We start from the raw sequence: 17,445 nt of genomic DNA, 5'->3' as shown, positions 1-17,445 counted from the left end.
GGCCTTGCCTGTGAATCCTGAGATGATACTAGCATGTGTACAAAAGAGGATCTAGCAAATGGTCAAGATAAGGCTATTGACGTAGCCCGCTTCTGGTCAAAAATACTTTGCATATCTTAAAATTTTCATTTGTTTTTAATTTTACCTGTATTTCATATACATCCATAATTTTAAATTGTGCAATGCTCTGATACGAAGGAAGGAAGGAAGGAAGGAAGGAAGGAAGGAAGGAAGGAAGGAAGGAAGGAAGGAAGGAAGACTGCAAGGCAGGAAGGTAATTACCTCATGTCCTGGTTGTGTGTTTCCAAGAAGCATCTGAATAGTCAATATGAGAGCAGTGATGTAGTGGAAAAGGCAGATTTTTTTGTGTGCCAGAGAGCTGCTTTTGTGTTAATATAGCCCAGCCATCTGCAAGCTGTGTCCCTTTAAGCTCCAGCCAGAATGGCCAATGTCAACCATGATGGGGAGTTCAGGTTGAAGAAGACTGCCTTAATCACTTACTAAACAGATTGTGGGGCTCCATCCACACTTGCCTTTGGTAGCGTAGAAGTCATTTTTCAGCAATGTGATCCATGTTGTTGGAAGAAGCATCTAAATTTCAGATTATCATACTCTCAATATAGGAATAAACTTGGCAGGCCAGGTGCACCTCACTCCAAATTATTGGTCAAAGTCACTTATGTTCTAGTGTGAGAGCCAGATCATCCTATAGCCAGCCAAGATTATATAGGTGAATTATTTTTAATGTTCAAAAGTGGTGTGCAACTGCTAATATTTGACTTTTAATGCAAAATAATATTGCCTTGTCAATGTACAAGAAGCGTAGACCGGCTTGCAAGGTCCACTTTGTTGTTTGTCTACAGTTGGTTATCTAGAATGTGACTGAAATTTAATACAGTGGGGGCAGGGAGGTGGAATTTTTAAAAAACTGAGCCTGTGGAATATCAGCTTATACACATTAAAACCTGTTCCAACTTCTCTTTATTTCAGTGGTATAATATAAGATGGGGGCAACTGCTGTCCAACAACTGGAAATCAGGATTTTTTGTGAATCTATTGCAAAACACTTAGCAATTTTTCCTGGCTTTTTTCTTGGATATCTGGTCTTCTTTGAAAAGCAACAAGCAAAAAACATACAATAAACCTCACTGTGCCCTTGACTAAGGGAGCTGAAAACTTCAATATCATTTTGGGGATAGGCAAATGAAGAGAGAAAGCAAAGTGAAAAATAGCCCAGAGAAGATAGGAAGGGCCTCTCTCTTCTTTTTTTCCTCCTCTCTTTCCCCTGGAAAGATGAAACCTCCACAAAGTAGAATAATGCCCCTGAAAACATCTTACTGATCGTGAGCCCCACCAGCCCCAGCTGGATTCTCTTCTCCACCTTGTATTCCATGAACTCCAGACATGAGGGTTGTAACTAAACAGGATTTATTCTAACAGGGGAGGAATCAGTGTACAATAATTTAACTTCTTTCTGCCCAGTTCCTTTCACTGAGGTTACATCGCTATATACAATTAGTGATCCTCAATGTTCTTCACCAAGGGATGTTGAATGTCTCTTCCACCTCAGTTCTATTCACTGAAATCAGGGTGAGTATTGGAGCTGAGGCCCCATGTGCAAATCGGTTCAGTAATCATCCAGCCCTCAACAGTGAGGTATGCTGGCAGTGGGGTTGGGAGTAGACAAGGGGAGAATTTTTTTAAAAAAAGTCACAGTATTCATGAAAAATTGCTGATTAATTTAATATTCATCCCTTTGTTTTCATCAGTTACAGAGATCCAAATGAATATGAAGGGACAAATATTTGGCAGAGAGAGAAGGCTATCCTTGGGGCAGGGAAGCCACAGCTGCCATCTTTGCAAAGGGCAGCTGACTTCCCCTACAGAAGGCTGCCACAGTGGGCACCAGTAAATAGTGGTGACACCAGACAGTGGTGGATGGCAGCAGTGGAGAGCACCACAGAGTAGGCCACTGTTGCACAGGCTGCACCAGATGTTTTTGAAGGCAGTGGCATAGAGGTGATGGCAGTGGTGGCATGGGTGATGGGTGCAGATGGTGGCAGCCAAGGTAGTGAGGTGATGGGGGCAGGGGGAAGGGGGCAGGGGGGTAGTCTGTGGGGGTGGGGAGCTAATCTTTTTTTAAATAGCCTCAGGCTGTTTATTTTAAAAAAAACTGATGAAATGACAAACTGAGTCATGGTTCGTTGGTTCCTAGGCAGGAAATTCATGGTTCATAGGTCATCAACCCTGATGGATCACGAACCAGAGTCTCTTGTCTCTTGGTCCTGAGCTGGTCATTACCTTCTCCTCATTCTCCTCCTGGGGCTGACATTCCTGCTGCCTCTTTCTCTGCCAGCATTGGAGCTAAGTGGCAGTAGACTCTGCAGTCTTCAGGCTAGACTGCTGCTCCTTCTGAGACTTCTTCTTCCTTTCCCCCCAATAGGGAGGTTTATAGGGAAGCTGGTGTTTCTAGTATTTATTTATTTATTTATTTATTTATTTATTTATTTATTTATTTATTTATTTATTTATTTATTTATTTATTTATTTATTTATTTATTTCTCCACCTCTCCTTTAAGAATCCTTAGCTGGATAGGGAACTCACACCAGGGGTCTTATTTACAAATCTAGTCCCACTGCCCAGGTGCTCCTAGAGGTCTCCCACCTGCCCAGAGGGTTTCTAGAGCCATGAAAAGGGGCGGGAACTCAGTTGGAGCCCAAGCATCTTTTGCTTGGACCTCTTTGCTTCCTACCCCCATCTACGATTAAGGCTCCAGAGTCACCAAGCCCTCTGCTGTATCAATGGGCAGACCAGTCTGCTGGGTGGGAGAGAAATAGCCTGCCAACACCCCTGTCCTCTTCAAAGTGACCACAAGCAAATGTTCTAGCAATGCCTTAACTACTCTCATCTCTCATGAGACACTTACGTAGTCCAGTAGGTCCCTTTTATCAAGACTGTAGTGATTCAAGCAAGTTGCACCATAGCTGAGGTATTTCCAAAATGGAGAAATGTAAAAGGAGCAATTTGCAATCCTTAATCACTTCTTAAATCCATGCAGAGTGGCTCTTTGGAAGTGCTGAGAGACACACTTTCCGGGCACTTGTGCATGGCAATGGAAACATCAATGGTTAGCATCCTGGTTTCAATTTTCTTAGCAATCCCATTTGTAAGAAGGAGGTGCTGTTCTATGAGAACCAGCCCAGTTAAAAGGCCAAAAGGAACACAACTTCATGACAAAACTCATCAAGTACAAGAATATGTGAACTGATTGTGCATTGGACTGAAACAAATGCTAAATTACATATAATTAAATGAAAAGGCAATAAGGTAGACCTAATGTCAAAGATTTGTTCTGAACAATTAAAACAAACATAAAGGAAGGATTATAACATTAAATTAAGTTTGTAAATAATTCTGTTGTCATGCAAAGTGACTCTCAGTGTTCACAGGTCTGTGGCAGGACAAGAGAGAAACATGGGAGAGTACTAGTGTATTCATGTTCTACTTGGAAACTTTGGTTGGCCAAAGTACAAAACAGAGTGCGTGACTAAACAGACCTTTGGTCTAATCCATGATTATTCCCTGTATATCCCTGTCACAGTCTCTGTATGACACATTAAGAAGTGAAATTAATAAAAGAAGTGAGGTTAAAAAGCAACAGTGTCCCCTTATGGGAAATTTACAGCTTAAAACTCAGTCAAATGAGAAGTGACTGAAGGAGGGGAGAAACAGACAGAAACAAATGTAATACAGGAAGAAGGTGCTCAAATGCAGTTATAGACACTTAGTATTACAAGGGAACGACATGTGATGGCAATAGCTTTCACTGTTTAAACTCAGCTTTACTTCAAGTAGGAGGAAATGAAGTCTTCTTTGTTTGGAGAACTGGCTCCTTGCACTCATTCCACAGCTACCTAAGCTGCAACCATAAAATTGCAACCAGACTCCAAGTCTGATGAAACCCATCTTGCCAAGAACTGCTGGACTTAACATCTAAGAGCAACTTTCCTGAAAAAATCCATCTTGCCATGCATGATTATACTTTAAATTTTAGAATTTAAGTTCTTCACACTGGTACAAACTTGATAAAGTTATATTTTAATCCACAAAAGCTTATTTATTGTGTGATGATTTTTAGTAGTTTATAAAGATATTCACCTGCTTTCGCATTTGGATTCTTTCAAAAAGTGAAGCATGTACGGAAGACTTGTTCAAAACATACAACTTAACCTTCTTGTAGTCTGATGCTCCATCTCTCTGCCCTGCTTTTTGGACTGTGATTCCAAAACAAAGCTAAAGAATTAGGTAATATGGAATTCATAGAGAAGAAGCAGGTACTGTTGAACCAGTTGGAGCTTTCCGCCCTCCCCAAATCTGCTGGCTTACCAATGAATTTTGGTTGTGCAATAGAAATGGCAACAAAACCTGAAAAATATCCTTTGAAATCAAGGTACATGTTGAGTGTATGCCTTCTTTTCAAATAGAATTGGATCTTTGCTTCTGATTAAAAAAAAAAAACCTACACGCTGCCTAGTTTCAGATGAAATCCTACATATTCACTGCTTCCACTGCAACACTAAGTCCTGTCTCCAGGTGCACACCAATGGCAGCACAAGCAGGAGATCTTTGCATGTTCAGGCCAGATGAGAAGACAGGTTGTTTGGGTGCCTATTGGCTTCCTTAGGCTCTTCTGTAGGTGGCAGTATCAGGAGCCTTCCTAAGATGATTCCACCCTCTGATAGGCCTCTGTGAAGCAACCTGCCAACCAGCAGCCAGCTGAAACTGCAATTGGCCTGGTCATATGGAGGATCAGCTGAGAAGGAGCCCAGCAGTGAGGATTTGTCTGATTTGTCTCACTTTTCCAATATGGTTGACTGGCTTCAGTCTTTGGAGAAGGACAGGGCAGTGGTCAAAACTGCTCCCAAGCCCCTCCCATCACCTAGGTACTCCAGCAGGGAAACCAAGCAGCAGAGGATGATACAGCTGCATAAGTCAGCAAAAGAATTAATGTCTTGCGTTTCTGCTCTAGAGTCAGAGGGTCCTAGGACATCTAGGTTCTCCACAGTGGCAAGACCCTTGTTTAATGATTGCTGAGGCAGCAGGCAAAGCTCAGCCCATGAGCATGACTCCTGAGGCTGCTACACAGCAGGTGGCCCTGCAGAGGCAGGGCTCCAGTTTCACAGATGGCATCCAACAGTCAGATGGTGGTTATGGAAGTGTTGGCTGTGTTGAATTGATCAGAAGATGTGCAGGAGGCAGTGGAAACATCTCAACCAGGTGAACTTGGTGCAGAGGCTGAGCCATTCAACATGTTCTGCATGCTGGTGGGGCAGCCAGTTCAACCCCATCTGTTGTGTTGGCAGCTCAGCACTCAGGGTTTCTGTAACAAAACACCCTGTAAATTCAAGTGCGAATGTCCCATCTTTAGAGGACCTCACTCCTTTAGTGGTCTCTCAAAAGGTCAGTCCAATAAGGGAGGTAGCAAGGACTCAGAGAGTAGAAAAAAGCCTCCAGCAGGGGACTTTAATCCTCCAAAATGGCCCATTGTTGGAGTCGAGATGTTAGCTAAATTGCTTCACTGTTATCCAGAATCAAATGACTCCTCTTACTTGTCAGCTGTTTTTACATTTGTTAGTAAGCAGGTTGCACATTGGGCTGACACCCTGAAGTCAGTCAGAGGCATGGAGGAAGTGGTCTAGTATAAGATTGTCAAGGAATTGAAAGGAGGCAGGATTTAAGCCTATTTCATCACACACACCCCAGTGCATAACTGAAGGTCTCCTCACTGGGTGTGGTGCCTGTGACATCTGCCCTTGTGGCCCCTGTTTGTCTCACTAAACACAGAGCTCACCAAGGCAAACCAAAACACCTCTTGACCTGCTGCCACCAGTTGATCTCTTTATCAACTTACTTTATTTGGGAAAGACGAAGGTCCATTCAGTACTGACTTTTTAATAGAACAGGTTCATTGATTACAGTTGGTTTCTGGAACAATTCATAAGCACATTCTTCAAGTTTCATCAAGCTTCAATATTAACCTTCTATAGTAATTATCACAGTGTACACTCAGACTAATCACTCCTCAGACCCCAAACTATCCTACTCCCTCAGATTCCTAACACAGGCTGAATTTAGACTGCCTCCTCCTCTCTCAGGCTCCGCCTTTTAACATCTCTTTCAGCCTTGCCTCTTAACCACATTAACATAGAACATGAATAATGTATAATTTATACCACATAACTTAGGGTTAATACTACCATGCCCAAGAAGGCACTGAGGGAGTTTCAGCTCATACACCACTTATCCTTCTCTGAGGGCAATTCCATTAATAATGCTATCCCTCAGGAACTTCGTACTGTCTGCTACATATCTTTCGATGCAGTGGTGCACATGGTCAGTGTCTGTGGAATAGGGGTAGAGCTAGTGAAGCATGCCATTAAGTTGGCACTTCATCTGTTGCCAGTCCATCCCAATGATTTCAAATGGTTAAGATTTGTATTTGCTGTTGTTGTTGTTTTTAAATATGGAAAGGATCTCACTCATAGGGTGCTCTATATCCTGTACAGCATTCAAGTGTTTTAGCACTTTTTTTGAATGGGCTTTAAAGCACAAAGCAAGGTTAACCTGTACAGTCCACTATTGGGATGAATTTTTATTTGCCAGAAGGAAGGGGTCAGGCCAGTGTCAAGGGAGTTCCCTCATCCAAGGAAGAGACAGAGGTATCATCTTCCATGTTGACATTTCCGGGTGTAGAGCTGGATATGGTTCAACAGTCGTACAGGCTACCACAGCTCAATTGGACATGTAGGTGGGTTCAGGTGCTCCTAGATATCAAAAAGGTTACACTTAGGGAGTTACAGGAGTTGGTGGGGAATTTAAAATTTGCCTCCAAAGTGGTTGCCTTGAGGAGAGCATTTTTGAGGCACCTGAATGACATCATGCAAGGCCTCACAAGGCCACAGCACAGGAGATGTCTATTGGCAGGGACAAAGGAGAACTTAACAGTGTGGCAATAGTTTTGAGCCACTTCAACATCATATCCTTCTAGGCTCTTTGGAATTTGGAATTTAGGGGACAGTGGTGTACCAGCAACATGGCCACAGGGACGTGACCTTTTTAGAATTATTTCTGATAGTAGGGGTGCTGTGGCTCTGGGTCAAGCAGTGGGCTAATTCTGCCATTACTATTTATTTATTTATTTAATTTGTTTGTTTGTTTATTCGACTTGTATGCCACCTGCACCCTACAAGGGTGCAACAACCTGTCAGTTGTCCATATACTTAACGGGATGGGAAGATCAGTATCAGTGAGTTCCTAAGGGCCACTTGAGGGTGATACTGAAACCAACATCTCAGCTCTGGAGATCCTGAGATTCAGTTGCCGGAATGGGGAGATGCATGGGTGGCAATCCATGTCCAAAGCCCACCTAAGATCACAAGGCTTGAGAGGCTGTTGGCCAGGAGGGTCATCTGGGTAATGGCTGGCTGGAAACAGGTTGTCAACTGGACAGGACAGACCCAGGGCTCAGGACTTATGGTGGATCAGGGCAGGGAAAAGTAAGTACCCCTGGTGCCTGCCCCAGGTATCCACAGTACACTAGGCTTCTCGACAGGATGCTAATTGTTTTAAACCCATCACCTGTATCTGGTCCCCTTATCTCCAGGCTGGGTCAGCAAAATGTGACCGTACAGTGGCATGTTTCAATAGCATCAGGTAAGGAACAGGATGGTGCATTTAGTCCCAGGCCATATGTTTTCTTCTCATGGTACAGATGTTAACAGTGGACAAGAGTTCAGTTCCCCTTGGCCATAAGTCAGTTTTATTCTCTAAGGCTGCAGTTCCTGTCTGCACAATTCCAGGGATACATCTCACTAAACACTATGGCTTTTACTTCTGAGAAAAGATCCATAGAACTGAATGGTACAGATCCCCAGCCAACATGACCTACCTGAACAGGATAGAAACCAATTTAAGAAAATTAAATTTGAGCCTTGTTGCATTTCAGACAGGGACCAGATGTCCTTGAAAGGGGGGGAGTTGGTGATCTCACACTTATTCTGGCAAAAACTGAAATAAACATCTGGAGAAAAATATGGCTACTTTTTAATTTGCCTGGAGAGTTAGTGGAGGAAATCAGATAGCGCTTTTTATCCTGCTACATTCTGTTGAATTTCACCATAGGTTTTTTTGCTTATCATATTTTGTGTTCGGTCTTCTCATTGTGCTTCCAAATTGATTGGCACTCCTCCCTTGCTTCTCTTTCCAGCTTCAGTGAGCACCAGAAATACAAATGCAAACACTGAAAGGGAAATCTGATTGCAGTAGAATGAAGGGATGTAGCCATCACTATTCTGATTACTCACAAAATAAAATATGCCCACAGCTGCCCACAACTTTCTCAGACTGGTATCTCAGCATTTTTTTAAATTCTGGGAAACAAGCCTTGTTAACTTCTAGAAGTCACTGGGGTTTCTGAGTCATGGAAAGCCCTCACAGAATTTCACTGCTGTTCAGCTAAGATGTGCAAACAGGGTGGAGAAATATCAAACCATATGCTCTGTCTCTATTTACCGGCCAGGAGTGTAATAAACCTCCCACCTGGTTTCCTGCGATGTTTTAAAACTAACCAGAAAGAAGCTACTTTGAAATCTGCAAGGGGTCTAACATGTGGTACATAGCTACCATGGATGTTGACAAGTATTTGGGTCCGAATCCCAAGTCCGAGTCCTTGGTACCAAATACCAAGTTCCTATTTAAAAAGATAGGTTACCTACATGTAACCATGGTTCTTCTAGTGGTCCTCTGTGAATTCACACAAATGGGTTGAGCTGCACCTGCACAGGACATTTTGGAAGTTTCTACAGCTTAAAAACATAACAATGAGATGTTCTCCCGTGGAGCACATGCTCTGCCCTCCCAACGTCCCCTCAGTTCCTTCCATGGTCCGCCACAGTCAAGGTAGTGTGTGTGTATATATATAAAGACAATGTGATGGACAGAGGGGAGGAAGGGAGGGAGGTGTGAATTCACAGAGGACCACTAGAAGAAGCATGATTACAGGTAGGTAACCTCTCTTTCTTCTTTGTGGCCTCTGTGAATGCACACAAATGATTGACTGACAAGCTCACTTACCGGATGGTGGGACATCATGGTAGAAGAGATGTCAGGATTGCTCTAATGAATGCAGAATCATTCTTTGCCCTGACATCGAGGCGATAATGCTTGACAAAGGTTGAAGGATTGGACCAAGTTGGTAGTTCTATTCCACGGTGGAGAGCAGTGGATGTTGACAATGCTCTAGTGGAATGAGCCCTTCAGTGTCCAGGAGGTGTCTTGCCTGAAAGCTCAGAGGCCAGTGAGATAGTCTGAACTATCCAGCGAGAGATGGTTTGAGGTGATGCTGGAGCGCCCCTGTGAGGTCCTTGGAAACATAAGAAGAGTCTCAGAGACTTCCTGTATGTCTTTGTCCTGTAGATATAAAAGGCTAGAGGCCTTCGGACCTCCAGGATATGGAGCATGCACTCGATAGATGTAGAAGGAGAAGGGAACAGAGTTGGTAAAATCAAAGGTTGATTCAAGTGGAAATCAGAGACAATTTTAGGTAGGAATGACACATCAAAATATAAGGTGACCTTGTCTGGATGGAACTGAAGGTAAGGTGGGTCTGATCGAAGAACTACTAACCTGCTGGCACATTTGGCAGATGTTATTGCCACAAGAAACGCTGTCTTCAGGGACAATAATTTTAAGTTACAGGTGGCCACTGGTTCGAAAGGTGGTTTAGTAAGAGAATTTAGGACCAATTGAAACAAGCATTGGGGCACAAGTTGTTGTCTTGGAGGTTTGATTGTGAGAAGAGTCTCACTGATTGTGAATGGAAAGGCTGATGAGCCACAATAGCCGATATATAAACTTTCAAGGTTCAGTGTGATTATGTATTCGTGAAGGCTTTCACGGCCGGGATCTAATGGTTGTTGTGGGTTTTTCGGGCTCTTTGGCTGTGTTCTGAAGGTTGTTCTTCCTAACGTTTCGCCAACCTCTGTGGACAGCATCTTCAGAGGACAACACTCTGTGCTCTGGTGTAGTTTGCTTGGGAGTGGAGTATTTATGGCTGTGAGATAGGCTTTTGTCCTATTCAGGGGATGGGTGATTAGTGTGTCTTGTTGTGGGTGTATTGTTGTGTGTTGTCTTTTCCTTCCGGACCTCCCTCGCCGTTAAGCTCCTTAGCCTCACCTCCTGGCTCGCACAAGTGACACGGGTAGATCTTGGTGGGAGTAGGCTTTCCACCAAGTATCGAGGCCCTAAATCGTTTAGCGCTTTGTACGTAAGCATCAACACTTTGAAGTCGATGCGGAATCGGATGGGTAGCCAATGCAACGCGCCCAGAGTGGGTGAGATATGTTGGTATTTTTTCACTCCACTAAGTAATCTGGCCGCCGCATTCTGCACCACCTGTAGTTTCCACAGCAGCCTCAAAGGTAGCCCCACGTAGAGCGCATTACAGTGGTCTAATCTTGAGATTACGAGCGCATGCACCAAGGTAGTGAGCGCCTCAACATCAAGGTAGGACCGCAGCTGGGCTATCTGCCTAAGATGAAAAAAGGCGGTACGGACCACCGACACCACCTGAAATTCCATCGTAAGCGCCGGGTCCAGATGGATCCCCAAGCTGCAGACCCCGTCCCTGCCTGGCAGAGTCACCCCCCCCAAAAGAGAGGGAGTTTCCCAAATCACCAGCTGTGGGGGCGCCCACTCTCAGTACCTCCGTCTTGTCCGGGTTCAGCCTCAGGCTGAAGAGAGAGTTATTGATACTGCTTACCCTTTTTCTCCCCTTCATGGATTGCTGCTTTGCTGTGGTGATGGGGCTTGAGTAACTCAGAGAAGCTATGGGCTATGCCATGCAGGGACACCCAAGAAAGACAGGTCATAGTGGAGAGTTCCGACTAAACACAATCCAACTGGAGTAGGAACTGGCAATGCCACTCCAGTATCTTTGCCAAGAATGCCCCATGATCAGAAACAAAAGGCTAAAAGATATGGCGCTGGAAGATGGGACCCTCAGGTTGGAAGGCGTCCAACGTTCTACTGAGGAAGAGCGGAGGACAAGTACAAGTAGCTCCAGAGCTAATGAAGTGGTAGGGCCAAAGCCGAAAGGACGCTCAGCTGTGGATGTGCCTGGAAGTGAAAGGAAAGTCTGATGCTGCAAAGAAAAATACTGCATAGGAACCTGGAATGTAAGATCTATGAACCTTGGGAAGCTGGATGTGGTCAAACAGGAGATGGCAAGAATAAACATTGACATCCTGGGCATCAGTGAACTAAAATGGACAGGAATGGGCGAATTCAATTCAGATGAGTATCATATCTACTATTGTGGGCAAGAAGCCCATAGAAGAAATGGAGTAGCCCTCATAGTCAACAAAAGAGTGGGAAAAAGTGTAATGGGATATAATCTCAAAAATGATAGAATGATTTCAATATGAATCCAAGGCAGACCTTTCAACATCACAATAATCCAGGTTTATGCACCAACCACCAATGCTGAGGAGACTGAAACTGACCAATTTTATGAAGACTTACAACACCTTCTAGAACTGACACCAAATAAAGATGTTCTTCTCAATCTAGGGGATTGGAATGCTACAGTAGGGAGTCAAGAGATAAAAGGAACAACAGGAAAGTTTGGCCTTAGAGTTAAAAACAAAACAGGGCAAAGGCTAATAGAGTTTTGTGAAGAGAACAAGCTGGTCATCACAAACACTCTTTTCCAACAACACAAGAGGTGACTCTACACATGGAAATCACCAGATGGACAATACCGTAATCAGATTGATTATATTCTCTACAGGCAAAGATGGAGAAGCTCTATACAGTCAACAAAAACAAGATCTGGAGCTGATTGTGGCTCTGATCATCAGCTTCTCATAGCAAAATTCAAGCTTAAGCTGAAGAGAGTAGGAAAAACCACTGGGCTAGTCAGGTACAATGTAAACCAAATCCCTTATGAAGTCAAGAACAGATTTAAGGAACTCGATTTGGTGGACAGAGTGCCTGAAGAACTTTGGATAGAGGCTCGTGACATTGTACAGGAGGCAGCAACAAAAACCATCCCAAAGAAAAGGAAATGCAAGAAAGCAAAGTGGCTGTCCAACGAGGCCTTAGAAATAGCAGAGAAGGGAAGCAAAATGCAAGGGAGATAGGGAAAGCTACAAAAAACTGAATGCAGACTTACAAAGAATAGCAAGGAGAGACAAGAAGGCCTTTTAAATGAACAATGTAAAGAAATAGAGGAAAATAACAGAAAAGGAAAAAACAGAGATCTGTTCAAGGAAATTGGAGATAATAAAGGAACATTTTGTGCAAAGATGGACATGATAAAGGACAAAAATGGTAGGGACCTCACAGAAGCAGAAGGGATCAAGAAGAGGTGGCAAGAATACACAGAGTAATTATACCAGAAAGATTTGGATATGCCAGACAACCCTGACCTTGAGCCAGACATCCTGGAGAGTGAAGTCAAGTGGGTCATGCATGTCGTCTGATAGCCATGGAAGTAGCCATCACCTTGGATGCTGTGTCTGCTGTATGTCTTGCAGCTATTCTTTGCTATTCTCTGACCACTCGAAGAACCATGGTTACAGGTAAGTAACCTCTCTTTTTTCTTTGTGGCCTCTGTGAATCTACACAAATGGGTGACTAGTAAGCTCACTTACTGGAAGGAGAGTCGTCACACCAACAATGAAGTCAGCACAGCTCTTCCAAAACTTGCCTTCTTCTTGGCCATGACATAGAGACAATAGTGTGTCACAAATATCGAGGGTGTAGACCAAGTGGCCACTCGACAGATGTTAGGGACTTCAATGGCATGCAACAAAGCTGTAGACGTTGCCATCACTCTAGTGGAGTGTGCCTTCAGACTGACAGAGTTCATAAGGCAGTGTAATGGCTGAGACAATCCACTTTGACATTGTCTATGAGGAGGCAGGAGCACCATTCCGTGGGCCATGGAAACAGACAAAAATTCTGGGGGAAACACAGAAGTCCTTGGTTCTGGAAAGATAAAATGCAATGGCACAACACACATCAAGAGAGAGGAGCATGCTCTCAACATCAGACGAAGGATTGGGAAATAACGTTGGCAGAATTAGAGGTTGATTAATGTGGAAATCAGAAATCACTTTGGGAAGGAAAGATACAACCTTATCAGGGAAAAATTGAATGTATGGATCATCAGCTCAAACAGCAGCCAGTTCACTTGCTTGACATGCAGAGGTTATAGCCACAAGGAACAATGTTTTGATGGACAGAAGTTTGAAGTTTGTGGAAGCCATGGGTTCAAATGGAGGGTGACCAAGTGCATGAAGAACAACCTGGAGAGACTGATGGAGGTCAGACAAGTGGATGCATATTTCATAGTCCTCTGATAAATCTCCTTAACGTGGGATGAGAAAACAAATGGGAGGCTTCAGACCCTTCAGGTTGATAAGAAACTATTGCAGAAATACAAACTTTTAAAGCTGAATGAATCAAACCTTGATCAAACAGGTAATGAAGAAACTTAAGGAGGGCATCCAAAGAAACTGGAATTGTCGGTGTGACAATTGCCCCATGTCACTCCTGTCACTCATAATCAGAATCACATTTGCATGAGCCTATGAGAGGATTGGAGGGGTGTGTCAGTGGATATATAAAGGTTTAGCAAGATAAGATAAAGAGAGAGATAGAATTTGCAGATAGAAAGTCAGATAGTCAGAGATTGTGAAAGAAGAGAGAGAAGGAACAGATACTAATACAGATAAGCTGGTCAAGATAAATAGATAAAGCAGGTGGTGGTTGGTTTTGTGGCAAGATATTTGGTGTTTTAATGATTTGATTATGTACAATGAATATCTAAAGAACATCTGTGATTATGATTAAATTTGATACATTTCAATAAATAAGTTCTGTTGGCAGTTACCAGACAAGTGTTTAACTAAAGTCTTTTATATTGTGGATAAAGGAAATCCACTGGTGGCAGTGAGGAAAAGAGAAGACTGAACCCTTTGTGAGGACACAACACCTAGGTGCATCAAAGGAGTGAAGGACACAATTGGGGTCAGCTGGTGGGATGGCATAGCGTGAGCTCTTTGTTTGCTGAAACAAGCAGGGGCCACGTGGTAAATGTCACAGTGGGCAATTTTTGTAATTCAGCAAAATTGATAAAAGATTTCCATTTGTAGGAATACAATAGTTGAGTTGAGGGTTTCCTTGCTCTATTCAGGACTTCAGCCACTTTGGGAGAATTCTCCATGGAGTCAGGTGTAGGGAGCTGAGGTCAGGATGGCTGATCCGACCCTCATCCTGAGTGAGTAGGGAAGGTTGAAGTGGGGCAGCAGAGGATTTTTGGGTGAAACCGGATCTTTCAACTGTCTGAGACGGAGGTTTGTAGGGACGGTAAGGATGTTGATATGATTGCTGATAAGTAAAAGGTTTACGCCATTGATTGTGTTGGTGCAGTATCTAGGATGCTGGATGGCATAGGAACGAGTAGTCTTGCAGATTTTGTGCAAGTTCTTCATGACCTCACCAGTCTTTTCATTGAAAAGATCTGCACCGTCAAAGGGCAGTTCCTCAATGCGGGTCTTGTCATCATCTGTAATTCCAGAAGGCCACAGCCATGCATGCCGTCTAAGTGTGATAGAGGACACTAAAGACTTAGAAGCCTCATCAGCAGTGTAGCGGGCCACCAGACGTTGTCGCTTGACTAAGTTCATTGCCTCAAGATGAGTGTTGAGGGCTGCAGTCCTGACATCCTCTGGAGCAGTTTGAAGGATGGGTAAGTTTTTATTCCACAGCTGGAATTTTTTTATTCCACAGCATCCCAGCACATCTAGTTTTCTTCCCTCTTTATTAGTAAGGGTCACTGTGGATCTGTTGCCTGGTCTTGACTGGTTATATTGAACAATAAGAGTTAGGCACTGGATGCTTAAACATGAATGTTGTATCAGTGCCATGGGTGTGATAATGGTTCTCCACTTGTCTGGGGATTTGTTGTGATATGGAAGGCTTGTCCCACAACTCCTTAATAAGGTCCATCATAACCGGAGTAAATGTGAGGCTTAATGGTGGGGTTTTATCTTGGTTAATGGCCTCAAAAATTAAATCAGGTTTGGGAGGAGCTGATTGCTCAATGTCTAATTCCAACGATTTGGCCATTCTTAAAATAAGCTATGTGTAGGTAGTGAAATCTTCTGAAGGCAATGGTGGGTGCAGATCTCCAGCATCTGAATCTGGAGTAGGAATATGTGATGGAGATTCCCCAGATGAATCAGAGGGGGGATCCCGATCCGAAATTAATGATACTGAGGACTGCTCAGAAGCAGATAGAAGTGGTGATGGTGACCAACGACGATGCCTGGAAGTAGAAACTGTAGGAGCAGTGACATGATGAGTGGCGAATCCGACAGGCCATATACATATCGGGTTCATTTTTGATATCGACGATAGCCTAAAATACCAGCCGGGTCAAATTGCTGGTATCGATAGTGATGGTAGTCACCATAACGGTCAACATCATAAATGGGTTGTTCATACCCATGCATCTCTCGACGTCAAGAGGGATGAGGGATGAATATCACCTCTTGGTACTGTGGAGGAGAGATATGGTGTCATTTAGTAGTTCTCTTTCTTGGAGGGGATTGAGAGATCAACACCTCCAAGCCTGAAAGATGCACCACTATCGCCCGCCCAGTTGAAACAGGGCTGGAATGGACCGAGGCTGGGCTGGATGGAATATCCGATTCTGAATGGCCATGACTGGGTGAGAAGCTCAGGATGGAAATCAATGTTTGAGCCTGAACATGGACACTGGATTGTCCCACTTCAGAGAGCCTTGGTTTGGAGATTCTCTCAAAGATTCGTCCAAAATTGGAGACGGAAGGGATACCTGAATAACTGGAGGTTCCCTGGGTTGATGTGGTTTGGGGTCATTTGTTTTTCTTATTTTAAGTCTTTTCCTTTTCTTTCTTGTCTTTTCCAGATTGTTTTTTTTGGGGGGGGGGCAGAATGGAAGAAGTCTTCAATATCGACATTGATGTTGATACCCATGGAGGCTTTGATTTGGATGACTTTGAAGGGGCTCTCGGTGACATGATGGAAACCACCGGGCTAGAGAACTCAGACCAAGTCATTGGAATTGGGGTGAGTTCCATAGTCGGGCTAGTTGGCAGACTGGCCGGTGCCAATGATATCTCCTATAAGCGGGATCTGAGGTACTGGAGTTGTTGTTTAAGGGCTGGTTTCATCAGCTTTTTATACTTCATACAGTTTTGTGTTTGGTGGCTCTTGCCCAGGCAAAATAGGCAGCGGTCGCAGCCATCAGAGAATGGGATTTTACTGGCACCCAACATATACCGTTTGAAAGGGCCTGAGGAGGCCATTTAAAAAGAGCAGGAAGGAAGGGGGGGAAGAACAATGAAATTAACTCACAGGGAAACATCTGACATGAAAAGTGATTTAGTCCGTGAAGCTAAAGAGTAATCGTAATCAGTCCAATTTTCAGAAAACCGTAATAATCAAGAAAAACAATCACAAATTCAAAAGGTCCATAGGCAAAAGAATGGTCATAAACAGTCTAATTTTTCAGAATACCGTAATAAAAAATAGTAATCAGAAGTTAGATTAATCTGTCAGACAAGAGAATGGTCGAAAACAGTCAAAAATTCAAAAATAATCAAATGTAACAATACAAGCTCTAACCAAAGAAGTCCAATTTTAGCGGCAGTTAAAAGGAACTGAGGTAATGGGTGGGTAGACTATGCCCACCATGGGGCAATGGCCTACTAATCCCATTTTTTATTTATTTATTTATTTATTTATTTATTTATTTATTTATTTATTTATTTATTTATTTATTTATTTATTTATTTATTTATTTAATTTATATGCCGCCCACACTACCCAAAGGTCTCTGGGCGGCTTACAGCATTTAAAATACAATAAAGTTATGTAGCAATTAAAATACAATTAAAATATATATAAAATTGCCATCGGACCCACAGCTAATATTATTTCAGTTAAAAGCCTTCTGGAACAGGAAGGTTTCGACCTGGCGCCGAAATGTCATCAGTGTCGGCGCCAGACGAATCTCAGTCGGGAGGGCATTCCATAGTCTGGGGGCAGCTGCCGAAAAGGCCCTTTGTCTACAAGCCGTCCCTCTTACCTCCTTGAGGGACGGCTCTTTCAAAAGGGCCCCCTGGCTAGATCTTAACTGCCGGGTAGGCTCATATGGAAGGAGACGGTCCTTCAGGTATCCAGGGCCCAAGCCGTTTAGGGTTTTATATGTCAAAACAAGCACTTTGAATTGGGCCTGGGCAGCAACTGGTAGCCAATGTAACTTATACAGAATCGGCTTGATATGTTCCCTGGCGGCCACACCACTCACCAGCCACGCCGCTCGATTCTG

The sequence above is a fragment of the Pogona vitticeps genome, chromosome 3 (assembly GCF_051106095.1).
Source record: "Pogona vitticeps strain Pit_001003342236 chromosome 3, PviZW2.1, whole genome shotgun sequence".
NCBI lineage: Eukaryota > Metazoa > Chordata > Lepidosauria > Squamata > Agamidae > Pogona > Pogona vitticeps.
The sequence above is the reverse complement of the archived record's forward strand: the minus strand, read 5'-3'. Positions refer to the sequence as shown.